The sequence below is a fragment of the Ambystoma mexicanum genome, chromosome 5q (genome assembly GCF_040938575.1).
Source record: "Ambystoma mexicanum isolate Mex_15411 chromosome 5q, UKY_AmexF1_1, whole genome shotgun sequence".
NCBI classification, from domain to species: Eukaryota; Metazoa; Chordata; class Amphibia; order Caudata; family Ambystomatidae; genus Ambystoma; species Ambystoma mexicanum.
The window spans coordinates 1,132,763,871-1,132,784,928 of record NC_090933.1 but is presented as its reverse complement, the minus strand read 5'-3'; positions in this window follow the sequence as shown (position 1 = coordinate 1,132,784,928).

Genomic DNA, 21,058 nt, shown 5'->3' with positions numbered 1-21,058 from the left:
AATTTTGACAATCTGCTTTTGAGCAATCCGTTCCTTTTTTCTACAATGCCGTTCGATTGCAGATGATAAATCATGCAGAGTTTGTGAGTTATTCCTAGCATTACCGTTATGTGTTTGAACATGTCATTTACAAAATGCGTCCCATTGTCGGAACATATAACGTCACAGATACCCCAGCGGGGGAATACTTCCCAGATCAGGAATTTGGCAGCACACCGTGCGTCCGGATGAGCACAGGAGCCTGCCTCCACCCACCAAGAAAAGGGGCAAACCACAACGATCAAATATCGGGACCCATTGCACCGCTCCCCCATGTATGCATAATCTATATGCAGCTCTCTGAATGGGCCTTCTGGTTTTGTTAATGTCCCTCTCAATGTTCGCAATGTCATTCCAGAGTTGTATGTTTGGCACATGACACATTGTATTATTAACTTCGTAATTTGTTCTTGCAGCCCCGGGGCGAACCAGTCCTCCTGTATGTCTGCAATGATATGTTGTTTTGCATTGTGGGTGGAAAAGTGCAATTGTTGGAATGTTACTTCCAGTAGTTTTATGGGCATTACTACCTTACCAGTATTATTTTGTCTCCATAGGAGGTCAGTGGATGAATGGCTACACCCTCTCTTTACCCACATCTCTTTTTCTTCACTTGATGCATCTTGCTGGAGCTCAATAATTTGGGAAATCGGCAGTGAATTAAACCCTTCTGGGTGCTGCTCCTCAACCACCTTTTGTAGTATGTACTCACCTGTTCTTCTTTTTGTAAATAGGATGCTTCTTTGGTGGCAGCGTCTGCCGCCGCGTTTCCCAATGAGATGAAGTCATCACCTTGTGTATGGGCTTGGCATTTCACGACAGCCACAACAGTGGTTCTGTTAATGTGTCAATTACCTCTCGTAACAGTGCAGCATGTGCCCTCCTGAACCCTCTCCTTCCCCATCTTGCTAAACCTTCATGCACTGTTGTTGCCATATAGGCAGAGTCTGTATATATTGTCACTGCGCATCCTTTAGCAGTGTGCAGCGCTTCTATTAACGCTACGAGCTCTGCTGCCTGGGCTGAAAAGTGGCATGGTAACCTTTTTTGGAAAATTACTTCAAATTCCCCATCCTCCACCCGAACTACTGCTGCTCCTACGTGTTTTTCTCCTGTTTCACAATCTATGGAAGCTGACCCATCCACAAAATAAATTTCTCCTTCTGTTAGGGTGTTTTCATGTGCTGTAGGTGTGTCACCATTGTCACCTCTGTAGGTGGCACAGTCATGTTGCTGCATGTCCTCTACCGTACATGCTTCTGTGAGGAATGTGGCAGGGTTTACACTTTTACACCACACGATGTGTATGCTTGTGCTAGATATGATTATCTCATACGCTGTTGCTCTTTGTGTGGTAAGTGTACTTTTTGATCTCTCCAGGATAGCAAAAAGAGAGTGTTCTACATACAATGTGACAGAGCACCCAATCACGATTGTGGAGCTTTTTTTGATTGCGAACGCGGCGGCTGCGAGAGCCTGTTCACATGGTATGTCCTTGCATTACTTCATCCAGTGTTCCACTATAGAATGCCAGGGGCTTGTGGCCTAGAGATGTCTTCTGTGTCAGCACAGCTGTCATGAGTGTGCCATTGCAGTGTGAGAACAGGTAGAACTCACAATCATAGTTGGGGGTTGCTAAAACTGGAGCTGTTGATATCAATTATTTGAGTGTGTCAAAGGATGTGTGCATTTATGGTGCCCACTGTAACTGAGTGTTTTCTCATTGAACTTCCTTGAGTGCCTGTAATTGGGGTCTTGTATATGCTGCATAGTCTAGGATCCAGGCTCGGAAGTAATTACACATGCTGAGGAACCTCTGCATCTCTTAAACTGTGTTGGGTTCCTTTACCGCTTTTATTGCTGCCACTCTGTCAGGTATTATTCTTTTGCCATCTTTGGATATCAACTGACCTAAGTATAACACCTCTGTCAAGCAATATTGTGGTTTCTGTCTGTCTACCTTGTACCCTTTCTGTGCCAACAACGTAAACAGGATGATGGACTCTTCCCTACACTCCTTCTCATCTCTACCGAAGACCAACAAATCATCTACGTACTGAATTATTGGACTGGTTGTGTGTATGTTTCCAAGATCTTTGTGCAAAATTCTGTTAAAAATACTGGGACTCTCGCAGTATCCTTGGGGCAATCTGCAGTGTTCATACCTTTTCCCTCCCAGCGTGAACGCTGTTAGGTATCAAGAGTCTGGGTCAAGTGGGATTCAAAAGAAATCATTTTTCAAATCCATCACAGTGAAATATGTAGCGTGTGTTGGGATGCTGCACAATATTGAAGCAGGATTCGGGACGAGGGGAAACTCTTTCCATATTACGTCATTAAGGGGGCGTAGGTCCTGGATCATCCTCCACGCCCCTCCCTCCGCTTTCTTGATAGGGTAAATTCAAGTGTTCAGGGCGAATTGGATGGCACTATTATTCCCTGTAGCATTAGTGCATATAATGTGTCCTTTTTTCCCTCTTCTGCCTCCCTAGATAGCGGGTATTGTTTTACCCGGGGTAAAATGGCCCCAGGTTTGAGTTTTATCTTTACAGGTGTTACTTTGTGTAGTAGCCCTACATCGTGTGGGCCTGTGGTCTACAACTGTTGCGGCACTTGGGACATGTCTTCCTCGAAATATGCTGGTGGGGCTTTGATGAACGCTACTAGGAGTAGTGGCACTTCTCTTTTTTTAATCATTACATCACAGGGGATTGCAATTTCCATCACTATTTCCCCATCATCATCTGAGTCACTAAAGAGTTCCTCGTCTGTTAGATCCCGCAGGGCCATATTGGTGTTGATGCACAGCACTGTTCTCCACTGGCACCCCTGCATGTCCATAGCAATTACTGCTATTCTTCCTGATGACACCTGTACTGCATGTATGTCTAGAGACACCATTAATCCTGGCACTATCTCTGGGTCTGTGATGAGGCGGAAAATAAACTCTGAGGGTACTCTCCATTCCTTTCTTCTGAATTCTGGCACCACTCTTGCTAGTATCCTCAGCCGTTGTATGAACATGTCTGGATCTACTGGTATGCCACGTGTTTGCGGGACATTTGCTTGAGTGTGTACAACCAACTTGAGGCATGATGATTTTTCTGCTCCCGAATCCACCATAATAATGAACTGTTTGTTTCCTATCGCCGCCCTACCAGTGGTTCCTCTGCTGCGTTAAGGGTCATCGTCAGTACTGGACACGCAAGTGCTCCCTGTGGGCTGTTCTATGCAGAGTACCTTAGGTGTTCATCAATATCGAAAACATTTCCCGTCACCACTGCCGTCCCTCTGCATGGGGTAGGAGCTCCATTTGCTGTGATAGCATATGCATTTCTGCTGGTGGGGGCGGTGCACTCATGACACTGGGGGTGTTGTGGTGTGTGGTGTGCCGCGTATTGTGGGGGCATTTGGCGCTCATTCATGTACCTAGGGTCTGGTTGATCTTCCCTTCTATTTCCACCCATCGGTAATCCATATGGGCTCCCAGGGTGGGGGTTTCCATACTGCTGCTCATTTGAGTACGAGTTGGTGGGCCTGCTCCGACACTCTCTCATGAAATGTCCCCATCTCCCGCAATTCCAACATTGTCCTTGTACTACTCCTCGGGGTCCTCCATACCCAGCACCCCCTCCCCTTGACCCCCTAAATCCTCCTCTATTACCCCGGCCACCCATCACCGCCCATTGTGGTCCCTCATAATGATTTTCTCCTGGCCATGAGTCCTGGCTATTACCTGTCCAGTTTGCTGCCATTTGCACCGGTATTCCCATCGGTCCTTCGTCCGCCTCCCGCTCTCTTCCTGTCGTGTTAGTTGCTGCTACTGCATTGACCTTCAATAGTTTGCTTCGTACTAATTTAGCCTTGTCTGCCACCCGCCGCTGAGCTATCTCTTTCGCTTTCTCTTTGATCCTTTTACAATGGTGTACTATTATGCTTTGAATTTCCGGCCATCCCTTAGCTTCTATCCCAGCTATTTTATCAAGTGGCTTCTGTACTTCCTTTGGGAGTCCCCTTTTTATAATGAAGTAAAACAGGGAGGTTGATTGGTCCCAGGCCGTGCCCATTTCTGCTCTCCACATATCCTGCACCCGGAGAATGAAAGACATTGAATCTTTGTCACCTCCCATTGTACACTGCATTACCAACTGTAAATCTGGTGTGTCTGGAAATGTCTCCCGTAGGGCATCCCACACTCTCGCTCATACTGTGTTGAATGAGGCCCCATCATGGTGGTCACAATCCAATGTTATTCCAGGGAACCCCGCCTTCGCCCAAACCTGGTTTGCCTGGTCTCCCACTGCAAATACCAGCAAGCTTTTAACATCCCCCACTGCCAAGGGCACACCAGCCGTGTGTTTTTCAAATGCATATATCCACTTACATGCGCCTCCGGACAGTGGTGGTAGCTGTTTGAGCAGGTTGGCTTTGTCCATTTTGGTCCATGGTATGTAATTTGGCCTTCCCGCCCCCCTGTGAATTAATGGCAGCTGTAGATTTTTCCCCCCTTTTCCGGTACTCACCTTTTTTCCTTTCTCCCCTACCTCCGCCATGCGTCCTGTTCTATTCCTTAACCTCCCTCTCCATTATTCCATTGGGGACAACCCCTCCCCAAATGAGGCCCCACCTGTAGCCGTTCCCAATCTCCTTTCTTCTTCTTCCTGCTCCTCTATGTCACATCAGTATTCTTCCCCCCTATCCGATGCCATCCCTCCCTCCTCTACTTCACGTTCGCTACCAGCTATAGTTATTTCTATGATTCTTGTGGGGGTGTCATTTATTCAAAATAGTATCGCTCCAGTTTTCCACCCTTTCTCAGCCGACCCTTCACTAGGTTGGGTCATCGTATCTCGTTCTACCCTGGGGTTAGGTGGCCCCCCTTGTTCTCCCATGGCCCTCAGGAGGGACAGCTCTGTTCGAGCCATGAATAATCGCAAATCTAGATCCTGTGTGAGTTTCTCAATATCTATTGTGGGGGTACTCACCTGTCCCGTTATTCCTTGGTTCTCATGTGGGGGTGGCGCTGTGGCAGACGGCTTAGGCGTGGATGGTAATGTGGATTGTGCCACGTATACAGGGTCACTATAACCCTCTGCAGGCACTGGTTTTGTTAATAAGGAATATATACGCGTAACCTTTGTCTTACTTTCATTTTGTTCTATGAGTTCTTCACTGTTAGCTGTTGTCAGGGGAGGTGCAGTATACTCACTACTTTTACCATTGGGGGACTTCTTCAAACAGTCTCCACAAGTCTAATATTTCTCCCCTGTTCTGCAATTGCTTTTCTTTGTATTTAATAAACAGATATGTAGCAACCTTATCTAAAACAGCCTTATCATATGATCCTTTTGTGGCCAAACCTGGGGTAAGCCTTCTCCTTTCAACTCTGTATATATTTATTTATTTATTTTATTTATTTATTTATTTATTTAGCGCGCAGACAGCCCAGGGGCATTGTGGCGTTGTTACTTGCAGGAACTTAGTTACAGGGGGTACAGGATTGGTAGCAGTCGTTGACACATTATGATTGCTACAAACAGATTAGTCATTACAGCTCATGCATCTTTGGTTATTACATTAAAGACAGTTTATTGGCAAACATGGTGCTGAGAGAGACCTTATGTGAAGAGGGTGGTTTTCATAGCTTTACTGAAGGCAATGAGGGAGGGCTGTTACCCACTGATCATGATACTTGACAATCTCGTCTGCATAACCTGGCAGCGTCTTACAAATTTGAGCTAAAGGCGTCTCCTCACCCATTGTATTGACTCGTACGTTTTTCAACCAAAAAAAATCATGTCAACTTCACACTTCTTTAATAACCACTTAACTATATCAGTGCCTTGGGTCTTAGCTGGTTTTTTAAACCTCAATTTTGCAAGCTATGCCAATGCACATATCTTTTCAAAACATTTTATAACATTTTAGTTAGTGCTCACATACATAAACAACACCTTGACACATAATACATAGCGCATGCAACAAATCGCACAAACAACATGAACTCCCCGTCCCTTTTTCCCTTATACTCCCTAACACCTTTAACTTTTGTCTATGTCTCTTCCTGATTCCCCCAATACCTTTAAAGAGTTGTCCCCGTCCACCTTATCCTTGCCCAGGTTTTTGAGGAAGGAAGAGAGAAAAAGTGGGGAAAAGCATTTCTAAAATACTACTCCGAGCCTCCCTGTGAGAACCCTACGTTTTCACCTTATTTCTCCATATATATATATCCTGTACTAGTTAAGATAGCACTATGTGGCGCCGCTTTCCACCTCCCAATGGAGATAGGATCCCTTTATCCTCTATTCACCTTTTACCTTCGTCACTGTCCTAATGGCCCTATGCGGTAGAAAAAGAATAGAATAGAATAGACTATAGAACAGACCCAGAACTTCCCCCTAGTGACTAACGATCCCCTCTTCTATATGCCCCTGCTGGTTTTCTACATCCCAAGCCTCCTAATATGACTCCCACCCTCTTTTTGATATCGCTCACATTTGATACTAATGTGTCCGTCTTGATCCGAGACCCTCCGGACCCGATGGGTCAGGGCGCTGCCCTCACTCAAAGACCAAGCCCGGCTCCGGCGAGTGGTATGGTGGGTTTTGCAAAGGGGGATCCCGTACCTTTTCGCCCTATTGCGTGCGCACGTCTAGGTGTACTGGTTGCCGTTGGTGGGTAGCTCTTGAGGGAGCGCGCTCTGGGTCGTGACGGGGGGACGTCTCGTGCCAAAAGGAACAAAAAGAACGCTATCGCATTGGGGTCACCAATGAAAGTGAGAGGTCCCCAAATTGCACTTAACCACTCCCATTGAGAGTCAAATAGGACACATCACCGAAGGGAATGAGACCAAGACCAAGTGCTTGTGATATCAAAAATGGTTAATCTAAAATAGGGTAAGCAAAAGCTACTTTGCCAACTCCGAGAGTGCTCTGCCGCAAACATGCCGCAACATGTTACATTCTGTTTTTAAAGCATAATTTCGTCATCAATGATGGGGAGGCCTAGGCGCCACATCGAAAATGGGGATTGGTTGCTAAGGGCTGGCGCCTATGGCCTCCAAAGGTTCATGGCTCGTGATTGGCAGAGGCTCATGTGATGCTGTGATGACACTTCTTGCGTCAATCGGTCAGCTTGACTCATCGGGCTGGCATGCAGGTCCAGACAGCTCTCAAAGTGATACATGTTGAGTTTTCTAACAGTTGCTAACACTTGCCCTTGTGGCCACGCATACTCATTCATCTATCAATTACAAAACAACATGTCCTATAAATCTACAAAGCCTACAAAGCCATTAATCTAACATCAAAAGAGAGTAAAGTGTATGGTTTAGATTATTTATTCCAAGTTAGAGGTTAGAGGAACCTTGACAGGTCTTGTGTTAAATGACAACTTGACTCACTCCTCTCTGCATCCATCTTTAACTGATGCACCTTCTGAGACAGGACGCTATTCTCTTGGTTTAACATGTCTGTCTCCTTGCTCAGCTGTTGTTTTCTGTTGTTTCAAGGTGTTCATATCTTGGTGCATCTGATCTAAATCACTTTGGGATTCAATCCCTTTTATAATTAACTGACTATTTTCAGTTTTCAAATGTTTTATTTTATAATTGGAAGGCCATAATGTCCGTCGATAAAACTCTATTATGAGTAGCCTGATCATGTGCTTGTGTTGCAGTGTGCTCAGATGTTTCTACACACTCTTTTTGCTCATCTTGCAGTGGAGAAAAATGCATTTTCACGCTCTGCACTCTCTTGTTGCTGTGTTTTTAACCCATTTTTTAGTTGCTCGATGATGCTTTCTTGTTTTAACTCTAAAATGTGGCTCTGTTGTGCTTTATTTTCTAATTGCTTGAATTGTTGCTTGCCTTCTTTCAATACCACAGTGATTCTGTACACAGGCCACACTGTTTTGATGTCGTTCTTCCGCTATCAGCAAATGAAAGTACATATAAACTGTGAGCTGAGCCATTTGAGTCTGCTCACCTCTAGTAGTTTATGTCATATAAAAGTCTGTTATAGCTTGATGTAACAGACCATTATCCTGCCAGATGTCAGCGTTTACAGAGGTAACCGCTAGCATCATTCTGGCTTCCACATTTCATGTTCCTCCTCCAACCATTCACCTTTAATAAATAATTTGGCTAGAAGGTGCTTCCTGCCAACATTGAATTCTATGGTGCTCATTTTAAAATGTGTTCTGCAACCGTATACATTCTTTATGCATGAGCAAATTCTCACCCTGTTCCTGCTTAGTTTCCACTCACAATGACAAATTGAAATCTCTACTGTTCATTCTTATGTTTTCCCTGTACACCTCCCTGGAACCCAGGGTTCAAGTCTGAGTGGCACCTTAACAATACAATTACACCCGAATGTATAGTCTACTTCTAATGCAAATGTCACAAGTCAAAAAATCTCAACCATTTCCCGGCATGAGCTCCCACTTTGTAACGATTTATTGGACAGTCACTCTCAACTCAGGTAGTTTCTTCCCTCCCTGATAAAGGTGTCGCACAGTAAAATGCTTAACAGATTCAGACTTGGTCAGGTTTCCAACCTGTCTAATACCACTCAGCTTCCTTCCCCTGTGCCACCAATAAGCCAGAAACTAGGTTGGTGTATAGAAGAAGGTAATATTGATGTATTTAAAATACAGAATTAATAATAGTTACACCACAATAACACAAGACACCCACTCCGTGGCACAACACATTAATCACATATGAAATGTACTTGCATTAATAGACTGGCATGTATTTCTTAGTAAACTTTCAGTTGCAACAACAAAACACAAGTTGAATTTTAAATCAGATCACACATGGGATTTCTCTGCACATTAACACATAGGAAAATGTAAAAACAGACAGGTCCTCATTACACGGATGGCGCTAAGGGATTACCGGCACCGGTAAGGGCACCGGTGCCGGTAATCCCTTAGCGCCATACTACGAGGTCCTTCAGCGAGTCCCGTCCTTAACGTGTGGCCAGACCACACGTTAAGGAAGGGACCCACTGAGGGACTTCAGGGCAAATAACGGTACCGCTAATAGCTTTACCGTTATCTGCTCCTTCCCCATTCCCATTGAGCCCTATGGGGGCTCAAATGGGAAAGGGGAAGGGCCTTGGTGAATGGGGAATTATCGCCCCGCCAACCTTGGAATGGGGCAGTAATTCCCCCATTCACCAAGGCGGACTCAGTAAAATACCGGCGGGAACCATGGCGCTAATAGCGCCATGGTTACCGCCGTCCGTGTAATGAGGACCACAGTCATTAATTTATTTATCAAAATGCTCTTTTGCCCAGCGATCCCTCCCTAAGCGTCAGTTATATGTGACACCCTTTGGTTCAAAAGCAAGCTTTAGGGACTGGGATGATATTGCAAATTTCATTTGGCTTTTTAATTTGAAGGCAGAGTTTTGGAAATTAAATCAATGGGAACATTTATTTGGGAACACAGCACATTCAAATAACAGGCAGGGCTTTGGGGATTTGGAATGAATGGGAAAATGTGTTTTGGAACACACATTCAAATGAAGGCAGGGTTTTTAAAATTAAATCAATGGGAACATTTGTTTGGGAACACAGCACATTCAAATGAAAGGCAGGGTTTTTGGGATTCTTGTTTTGTTACCAGGGACACCCCGCTTCTGTAAGGAAGTTAGGGGTTACAGGAAAAGAGGGACATCCAATTGCGTTAACGGCTACAGTGACTATAACACGCTAGGAATGAGATTTGTTCATTTTAAATTTTAACAAGAATCACCTGTGATCTTTTTTATAGGGGAATTAATTAATTATTTTCAATCAAATGGGCCAAAGGTCTACACTGTGTTGCCCCGCCTCACCCACAATGTAGGGGAAAGGATTAAGGTGGGTGGTTTCCCCACACATTTAATAGCTTTGGGATATATCTACTTACATGGGGTATCTCTGTTCTTAGCGCAGGATGCCAGCCACATTTTTGCATCCTCTCTTGGGGCATGGTAGGAGTCAGCTCACACCATAGGCATGGATAGCTCTGCTATTCTTCAGCAGGTCCCATTCAGGGCTGGAGGCTTTCTCCCTAAGACAAGACTCCCAGTTTTCCAAGCCCAAGTCTCCTTTCTTTTCTCTGCCTTTCTCTCTGTGTTTCTATCTCTTTGTGTTTCTCTCTCCCTCCTCTCTCTCTCTCTCTCTCTCTCTCTCTCTTTCTCTCTCTCTTTCTCTCTGTTTTGTCTCTCCAGTCCCATTTCTTTTTATGTGTTTTATGGGTCATAGGGTAATGCTATTATATAGTACTTATGACAAATCCACATTATGAATGTTCCTACTCATTGGATTGGAAATTCATTTTCTCCCCCACCTGTCTAGTCTGGCCTCTGCCAGTCGATAAGGCAAGGGTTTTAGGAAGGTCAGATTGTGGATAATGAGCAGAGGAGAGTAATGCATCTTTTTAAAATGACATTTAAAGTTGCATTTGTCTTTGTCAGAAACTCACAACATGATAACGTTCTTCAATTTACAGATAACCACCATAAAATATATATTGTCCGATTTAGCAATTTATGCCGGGTCTGGGGACACTACTGTGACCGCGGCATGACTTTCCTTGAGTGAGCTATCATTTTTCCAGTTTATTCATACACCCAAATAGTTATGAACATCAAACTTCACAAGATGAATCCCGTGTTATTCCATGGCAATACATTAATATAGAAGTCTTCAATTTCACATTTCAGAAAACCCAGGCAGTTTTGTTTCTCCAAAGTCACATGACCTGGACATCTGCATGGCTCCATTTAGTCCATTAGGCCTGTTTGAAGCTGAGGCACAGTTTATTGGGATTGTCAAAGCAGTCTGAAAGGTCAAGCAAGTATTCCTTATCTGACCACTTCCACGTATTCGATCTCCAAGATTGTATTTCTTAGTATTTTTCTGAAACACACCTGCATTCCTGGTATGCATCGCCCAAAGGTGTCTGGGGTCAAAGATCCAGATACACTCTCCAGCAGTTCAATAGGTGCTGCAAAGGCAAACTACAAGCACATTTGCAAGCTGAAAGCAGTGTCTTTTTAAATCAAAAGATGTGTTTTTCATGTCATACATTTTATTTGCATACATTGCATTCCACGGATAAATATATTTTCTTAATCTAAAAGTTGAAAAGACAGTGTTTATTCTGAAGTGTCCAAACATGGGCCACAGTTTAACATGGAAAACCTGTGTCCATTTTTAAATCAAGTAGGCCTTTCCATTTAAATAATGTCAGTTTGTGTGTTGGAAAGTAATTGTTTCTGTTTGTGTCAAATGAAATATGTCACTTGGCTTCGCTTTTAGATATAAGTCACTATTCCTTTTTATTTTCAAAATGCACAGCATTTTAACGTATGGCAGTCTCATGTATCATGCTGCTGTTTGTTTTTCTCAGTCAAAATGTGTCTTTTTCCATTTTACATGAAGTCAGCATATGCTGCAACACGTCTTTTTGAATCCATTGGGCACATTCAGCAGTATTAGTTTTGAAGGCACACTATCTTTCACCTGAGTGCCTTCCCAGTTTGGTAATGTTGAGTAAGGCCCACATTTCGCATTCACTAGGCCTCATGTTAGAACTGTTAATCTTGCAGTAGTGGCCTTGTTTGGCCTCTCAGTTCATATTATTCTGGGGCTAAATTTCTACCCCACATTGCTTTAAATTCCATCAGTATCTCAAATTATAATATCACCTCTATATGTGTTTCACCACCATTTGGAGGATCGTCAAGACGATTTGTGAGTAAATTATAGTAGTAAGTACAGTGATCATTCAAGAAATGAAACAAAAATAAAACTGAAATGATCAGAAAAATGTTTCTTGGTTTACAATACGTGGGAAGGAATGAAAAACATATGAGGACTAGGAAGTAAAAGGAAAAGGGGAAAGAAATCCTTGTATGAATGCTGAAATGTATTGCCCATGAATACGTTTAGTAAGAAACTGATTATGTCGAGAAAGGCATAATTTGATTCTGACCATGTGTAAATAAGCATAATCTATATATCCGTAAAGATGTCAATGTACAACATTGAATTAACATTATACAAATTATAAATAGATATAATCCACAATATTTATATCAATTAACAGTAAATCCTTGGCTTTAAACTATGGCCGAGCAGTTTAAGCAAGTGTTCAAGACAGCTCTAGATATAACCTGTCTTTCAAACACATAGCGCTGAACTTTTCATTTCAAAATGGCTGCCGGGAACGCTGCAGATGACGTCATTGTGTAGAATGTGATATGCAATGACGTCACTGTGCAAATAAACAACTGGTGCCATTTTGAAATGTAACACTTGATATTAAATAAGAATGAAAATATTGTAAGTATCAAATTATTAAATGCCTGAAGATATAGAGCAAACGTACAACAATTGAAACAACGTATTCACTTTTCTGATTTTAGACCAGACCTTCAAATTAATTTGTTTTTGGCTCCTTTGTGGGCATTATCACCACAACGGATAGATTTTAGTGTCAGTTATAAAAAATGTAAGAAACCCTATGTCTTAAACAATAAAAAGATAATTAGTCATTTTCATTTGATAATGGTGCCAAGGGCAACTTTTCAGATAATTTCAGTTTTATTTTTGTTACAACGTGCAATCTTGTCCTAAGAAAGAGGTGATGTTATAATTTGAGGCACTGTTGGAATGTAAGGCACCAACATGCAATTTTGACTTTTCAAGAAAACGTGTCATTTTCTATTGAAGATGAAAATGAGAAGAATTGCAAAACAATAATAAAAAAGTACAATTTTTAATTGAACACTGTATACTGATTTATTGAAAGGTTGCAATCTGTCCGTCAGGTGCTTTTGTTACTAAGCAACTACACAATTTCATACAGTTCTCATTACTTTTGGATAGACATAAAATGTGTAGTTGCATGAAAGCGACTAGGCAATCAAAGATGTAGAGAATATCGCCCTGTGAAGCAGTGTTTGTCTGCACTCGTTTACTTCATTTGCACAGCAGACTACAAAAATGCTGGGCAAAAAACAGCGTACATGCTTGTACTCCCCCTTCTGTCCTGCACGTTTGCACTCTGTTTTGCAAATGACCACATTTTGGCGGCTCGGAGCTGTTTATGTTGAAGTGTTAATGTAACTGCTCTCTGCCACCAAATTATAGGCCCAAGCTAAATCATCCCCTATGACTCTCTTTGAGAATGATTGTATTGTTACCATTTTTCTTTTTCTTTTTTTCGTTATTTTCCATTTGGTGAATACAAAAGCATTTAGCAGAGTTAGGCATTATTAAAAGAAACATAGAAATAACAATATTTAACACATTAACGGGTAAATTTAGAGAATTCAGCACAGAAGCAGCGCAAAACAGCATTTAGGCGCACCGCATATTCATGGATTTCCCTAGCCATTTGCAGCTGTGGCGTAGCGAACATCCAGCAGTGCCAGTTATGCCCCCAAGAACACCCCTTGCGCCAGAAAAAGCCATAGAAATCCCCAATACGGCGCAAAGGCCCACGCCAACCCTGGACCAGCATGCAGCCTCCCCTACACAGTAATTGCGTGAAAAACTGAGCGTACCTCACTCGCGGAGCCAACACGCGTGAACATCGCACACCCCCTTGAATACGAGTACCTGCTCGCGCCAGCCAAATCAGGTGAAAATCTCCTCACGCACCCCTTTGAATACGAGTACCCCGCTCGCGCCAGCCAGAACGCGTGAAAATCTACTTGCGCACCCCCTTGAATACCCGTACCCGTTTGCGCCATCCAAATCGCGTGAAAAAGGCCTACCGTAACCCTGTGAATATGTGTACCCCGCTCGCAACAGCCAAATCGCATGAAAATCTCCTTGGCACCCCCTTGAATACATGTACCCGTCTCGCGCCAGCCAAATCACATGTGGTGACAGGTGTTGGGGGGTCCCCCTGTGGTGTGGGATGCCTGTGGGGCATGGTCACGGGTGATGGGCTGCCTGTGGGGCCTAGCCATGGGTGTAGGGGGTTCCCTGTGGAGTGAGCTGCCTGCGGGGCATGGCCATGGGTATAGGGGGTTCCCCTGGGGTGTGGGCTACCTGCGGGGCATGGCCATGGGTGTAGGGGGGTCCCCTGTGGTGTGGGCTGCCTGTGGGGCATGGCCATGGGTGTAGGGGGTCCTCTGTGGAGTGGGCTGCCTGTGGGTCATGGTCACGGGTGATGGTCTGTCTGTGGGTCATGGCCATGGATGAAGGGGGTCCCCTGTGGAGTGGGCTGCCTGCGGGGCATGGCCATGGGTGTAGGGGGATCCCCTGTGGTGGGGGCTGCCTGCAGGCGGTGGACGCGGCTGATGGAAGCACGCAAGGGCCTCACCACACGGGTGCGCGAATCTGGGGCTGCGCAAGTGCTCTTTTCACGTGATTTGGCTGGCACAAGCGGGGTGTGCGATTCTGGGGGGTACGCAAGTGCGCTTTTCATGCGATTTGGCAGGCGTGAGCGGGGTGCGCGATTCCGGGGGGTAAGCGAGTGCGCTATTCACGCGATTTGGCTGGTGCAAGTGGCTTGTGCAATTCCGGGGGGTACGCGAGTGCGCTTTACACACGATTTGGCTGGCGCGAGCGGGGTATGTGTATTCAGGGGTACGCAAGTCCGTTTTACACGCGATTTAGCTGGCACGAGTGTGGTACGTGTATTCAGGGGCCCTTTCCCCCCTCACCATGCCCCGCAGGCAGCCCACACCACATGGGACCCCCCTTCTCCCATGGCCATGGATGCTTGTAACATTGAAGCTGCACTAGAACAGATTCATTAAAATGCATAAAGAAGTTAGATGCCCCCACACAAAAATGTTTGCCCCTCCCCACTGCCCATGAAGTTAGCGCCTCTCCCAACATTTGAAAGGTTACCTCCCCCCGAAATGTAGGTTTTGTTGTGCCTGTGTACACAAGTACACTCACCATTCACCATATACACACCCAGTCATCCATACATTTAAGTGTGCACTCTTTCCCCATGCAGGCACACCCAGGCTGCCACCCATATATTTAAATGTGCACCCTTTTACCATACACGCACACAAGCACACCCAGCCACTCATACATTTGTGTGCACCCTTTCACCATACACTCACACAGGCAGCCACCTATACATCTAAGTGTGCACCCTTTCACCATATACTCACACATGCACATGTCATGGGATTGAGGGGAGTCCTATTACTTCAAAAAGAAATTGGGGCTCATTACTGGTCTGGCGGTAACCATGCCAGTGCTACCAGCGGGTTGCTTTGCTGCCGGACCCGTAAAAAATTACTGGCGCCTGAATTCACGGTGCCACCGGGCTATTCCAAGTCCGGCAGCCGGGAAGCCAGGCGCCAGTAATTTTGTTAATCCCCATTCCCGCGGAGTCCAATAGGACTCAGTGGGAATAGGGACACAGAAGCACCGGCACCATTGTTAACGGTGCCGGTGCTTCCGTGACGGGTCTGCCTACCGTGGCCACTGTGCCCAGCAGGGTCCGACCTATCGGGCATGGCGGCCCCAGCAGGCAGACCTGTAATATGCCAGTCCGGAAACAACGCTGCCGGTAAGCTTACCGGCACCGTTTTTCCGGACCGGCATGGTCAGAATGAGCCCCATTGTTTCTTTTTGAAGTGACTCTAACTTCATTAAGAAATTATTTCAGGATAGAACCATAACAGAAATAATTTCTTTATGAAGGCAGAGTGACTTCAAAAATAAACTATTTCTTTTTGAAAGCATAGGGCTCCCCACACCCCATGACATGGAGGCTTCCAGCCTAGAGGCTTCCATGTCATGGGGTGGGGAGAGCCCTCAGACTTCAAAAAGAAAGTTTCTTTTATTTATTTATTTATTTATTTATTTATTTAAATTTATATAGCGCGCAAGCAGCCCAGGGGCATTGAGGCGCTGTTACTTGCATGAGCTTAGTTACAGGCATGGTATCAGTAATTGGCATATTACAGATGGGTACAAGCATGGTTATCATTACAGCTTATGCGGTTGGTCAATACAACTTAAGCAGTGGGTCCTATGGTTGGTATTCATGCTGCTGCGAGGGACCTTATGAGAAGAGGGTGGTTTTCATTGCTTTATAGTCACTCTGACTTCATAAAGAAATCATTTCTATTACAGAAATCATTTCTTTATGAATGCAGAGTGAATTAAAAAAAACTTTTTTTGGGAGAAAAAAAATCATTTTTTTATTCAAGTGGCGCCCCCTCCCAGGACATGTTCTGGCGGGGCCCCCGCACTGCGGGTGCTGCGGGGGACCCTGTTGCGCCAGTGGCCCCCTTGTGCTTATAGTACTCTTTGCCCTTGCCTGTCCTTGTTTCATTCTCCTGTCATGTTATCCCATGTTCTGGTTTAATCCCTGTATTTACGTTATTCCCTCTCCCTTTGTTGCTTTATTCATGCTCCAATTTTAGTTTTAGTCCTCCACCCTAGGGTGTCCCTATGGTGCGTATCCCCCCTCATGTGTGCACTTAACATTTTGAGCACGGAGTGCCCTGTAAAGTATGTTCCCCTGGCAATGTATGCCCTCCATTCTGTGAGCCCCTGTGCTGTATGCTCCAATGTACTGTGATAGGCGCACTGTACTGTGAGTGCGGCCCATGCAGTAAAGGCCTTCCCCCGGTGTTGTCAGTGTGCCCCAGAGTACTGTGAGTGAGTGCCCCAATGATGCAAGGTAGTACAGTGGTCTGTAACCTGCGGCTCTCTAGGTGTTTTGAACTACAAATGCCAGGAACCCTCCATACTGCCAATGCTGGTTTGGACTGATGGGAGTTGTGGTCCAAAACATCTGGAGAGCCAATGGTTGCAGACCCTGACTAGTGCTCCCGAGTGCTGTGAGTGTGTGGCTTCCAGGTGCTGGCAGTGTGCTATGCATCTTTTATGTTCTATGCATGTACTACACACCGTGTGCTGTGTGTGCCCCGGCGTTTTCTATGTGCCAATCCATGATTTCCTCCCCTCCTTGTGCTTGTTGTGCTTCCTCCACTCCCCATTCTGAATGCATAGCCCAATTCTCAATAGTTCCTTCCTAGTGGACTTTTCATTCCCTACATTTTTGCATCCTTTTGAACTATGCTCAGTTGTCCTCATCCTTCCCTATCACTTCCCTCGCTTAACCTCTTACTTGTATTAATGGTAGCACTCCGTCCCAGCATCCCTGTTGTGTTCACACACCCGTGTGGCTTCTATTCCCCGGTGTTGGTTGTTATTCCCTCCCTCTCTCCCCTCTCTCGTTCGATTTTCCCAACCACGCGTGTGATATGGAAGTTATACCTTGCGGCATAGCGATTATTCCAGTTATTTAAAGGCATTCGTAGTGCATTTGCAAATGGCTTTGAAGCTGCAGCTGGCTTATGCTGAAGCACCTTCTGCACCAGTGCGGTTATATCTTGGCGCTCCAGGCACACGGTGGCATTGTTGAAGCATTTGTGGCTGCATTCGGCCTATACCGTCAGCACCCCCTCGTGGCATGCTATACCTTACATCCGGTGACCTAACCAGGCATATGCTGCATTCATTGTTGGGGCGTGTGAAGCTGCATTTGACATATGATATCAACAGTTGCACGTCTGGGGCAATACCCGGTGGTCATGTGCCCTCATAGCTCTCAACCATTTGTGTTGCAATGGCGGGTGAAATCACCCGATTTTGTTTTTGGTGGGTGAGACGCCCATTGGAATGAATGGGCTTGCAGGAGGCTTGGCAGGTGAGTCAGCCTTTTACAAGGCGGTGACACCCGCCAAAAGCGTGTGAGTTGAGAGCTATGTGTGCCCTATTAAGCTACCTCTGCCGGTAATTAGCATAATTTATCCAATTGCACCATTTAAAGTCCAGAGGGGATGCAGCCTGCCACTTCTCTCAGAAAAATCTCGGTTGGTAATGTTTGGAATATGATTATAGTTTCCAGCTATAACATAGAAACAAGTGGCAAACGGTGTGAATTGCAGGACATATAATGGTAATAATGCCTGTTAATTGCCTACCAGATACCCATACACAGCTAAAACCTTTGGCTTTGACTAGGCGTTATTCCCTTCTAAGCATTGTAACCACTTCTTTCAGGTCGCGCATGCCTTCCTTTCAGGGCAGCCCCAGGACGCCATTTTGTATTTTTTCCTGTCATCGCCAGACAGTTCGGCAGGATGTCATTATTCCCAGCGCACCCTGCATAACCCCGGCTATCACATGACATAAGACCACAAGGGACACAAGGCGTGTGTGGCATTCCGGTGGAAGCAAAGCGCGCTCGTATTATTCTCGTCAGCGTGTGCCGCAGGCCATCTTATACAAGTAATCAATTCTATAATTAAATATAAATAGCGAAAACATGGCCACAGGTGCAGGCTGCTTGAGGAAAGTTTTTGTTGTTGTTGGTGATTTCATGAATCTTAGCGCCGATGGAGGAGTTCTTTTACAGAAAAATAGCAGGAGGTCGAAACTCAGAGGAGGAGTTCAACAATAGGTCATTGCAGGGGATTAGGGACTCATTCTTCCTGAGCTAAGCCTCTCATAGGCATCCTGCTGTCAAATTATGTAATGGTGATGTGCTCTGACAACAGGACCGATTCTTTGCAGCCGCCAATCTCTAGATGGCCTGAGAGGAACACAGAAGTACAAAATCGCCTGCGCTAACCAAACCTTGTTATCATGCTTTTCTAGGTATGTGCCATCGAATATATATCGGATTGTGACCATGTCGTTAGGTTCTCGCATTCGGTAATGCCCGATTCTCCAAAATACTGGTTTAACTAATTTCTTATCTAATATTGATTTGTACATCACACATATTTATGTTTCTCGGCAAAATTATAAACCCAGCAACGTTGTGCCATCTTACAAGTGCCAGGTTCCCTCAACCAAGCTCATAGGGGTACTCATATCAGTGAAGCACCATGGATTCAGTCAAATATTAATACGTGTATGGAAATCATGGATGGGCATACAATGGCATCACGGGGGAAGTACAGGAGGCAAGTGCGCGGAACACCCACACGCTCGCCTACAACACGTATTCATGGAATCCAATAAGGCAAACCAGCGCACGGTCAAACCAGCGCACAGGCCCAAACACGTCCGCCACAAGAAAGCAGGCGGTAGTTTCCCTGCCCCTGAAATAAATGTGCGCCAAAATGTGCGCCAACAAAAAGCACCTATATACAGCTATGATGAATGTCACATACTGTGGCCCTCTAAGACAAATGACGTGCAAAGGGGTACGCGACAAACAGGGACACCCGCTGTGTGAAAAATAGCATGTGCGTGCATTCTGTGCTGCGCGGAAAGTCCCACACGCAATTTGCCTGGGTACATGTATTCCGGGGTGCGCGGGAAGTTCCACACGCGATTGGCTGGGTACGTGTATTCCGGTGTGCGCGGGAAATTCCACACGCGAATTGCCTGGGTCCGTGTGTTCTGGGGTGCGCGGGAAGTCCCACACGCGAATTGACTGGGTCCGTGTATTCGGAGTGCACGGGAAGTCCCACACGCGATTGGCTTGGGTATGTGTAATCCGGGGTGAGCGAGAAGTTCCACATGCTAATTCTGCAGGGTACGTGTATTCCGGGGTGCGTGTGAAGTTCCACACGCTAATTCTGCAGGGTACGTGGATTCCGGGTGCGCGGGAAGTTCCACACGGTAATCCTGCAGGGTACGTGTATTCCGGGTGCGCGTGAAGTTCCACACGCTAATTCTGCAGGGTACGTGGATTCCGGGGTGCGCGGGAAGTTCCACATGCTAGTCCTGCAGGGTACGTGTATTCCGGGGTGCGCGTGAAGTTCCACACGCTAATTCTGCAGGGTACGTGGATTCCGGGGGGGGCGGGAAGTTCCACACGCTAATCCTGCAGGGTATGTGTATTCCGGGTGCGCGGGAAGTTCCACACGCGATTTCAGCAGGGTACGTGTATTTCGGGGGTGCCGGGTAGTACTACATGTGAATTGACCGTGTGGGTCCTCCCAGGTGTTCCCTCTACACCCTCCACGGCCCCTGTAGGCAGCCCACACCACAGGGGACTACCCTGCACCCCTGCTCATGTCCCGCAGGCAGCCCATCCACCATGGCCATGCCCCCCAGCCAACCCACATGTCACCTTGCACTACTGATCACCAACGCATGTCCCCCTGCACCCCCACCCCCCAGCATCCAGGGGCACCTTCCACCAGGCCAGCACACATGTCTCCCATCACCCCCACCCCCCAGCAGTCAGGGGCACCCTCCACCAGGCCACCACTCATGTCCCCCTGCACACCCACCCACCAGCATCCAGGGGCACCCTCTACCAGGCCCCCACACATGTCTCCCACCGCCCCCACCCCCAGCAGTCAGGGGCAACCACCACCAGACCCCCACTCATGTCCCCCTACACCCCCACCCACCAGCATCCAGGGGCACCCTCCACCAGGCCCCCACACATGTCTCCCATCACCCCCACCCCCCAGCAGTGCAGGGCACCCTCCACCAGGCCCCCACTCATGTACCCCTGCACCCCTACCCCCCAGCAGCCAGGGGCACCCTCCACCAGGCCCCCACTCATGTCCCCCTGCACCCCCACCCACCAGCAGTCAGGGGCACCCTCCACCAGGCCCCCACTCATGTCCCCCTGCACCCCCACCCACCAGCAGTCAGGGGCACCCTCCAACAGGCCCCCACGCATGTCCCCCTGCACACCCACCCACCAGCATCCAGGGGCACCCTCTACCAGGCCCCCACACATGTCTCCCACCGCCCCCACCCCCAGCAGTCAGGGGCACCCACCACCAGACCCCCACTCATGTCCCCCTACACCCCCACCCACCAGCATCCAGGGGCCCCCTCCAACAGGCCCCCACACATGTCTCCCATCACCCCCACCCCCCAGCAGTGCAGGGCACCCTCCACCAGGCCTCCACACATGTCTCCCATCACCCCCACCCCCCAGAAGTCAGGGGCACCCTCCACCAGGCCCCCACTCATGTCCCCCTGCACCCCACCCCCCAGCAGTCAGGGGCAGCCTCCACCAGGCCCCCACTCATGTCCAACTCAT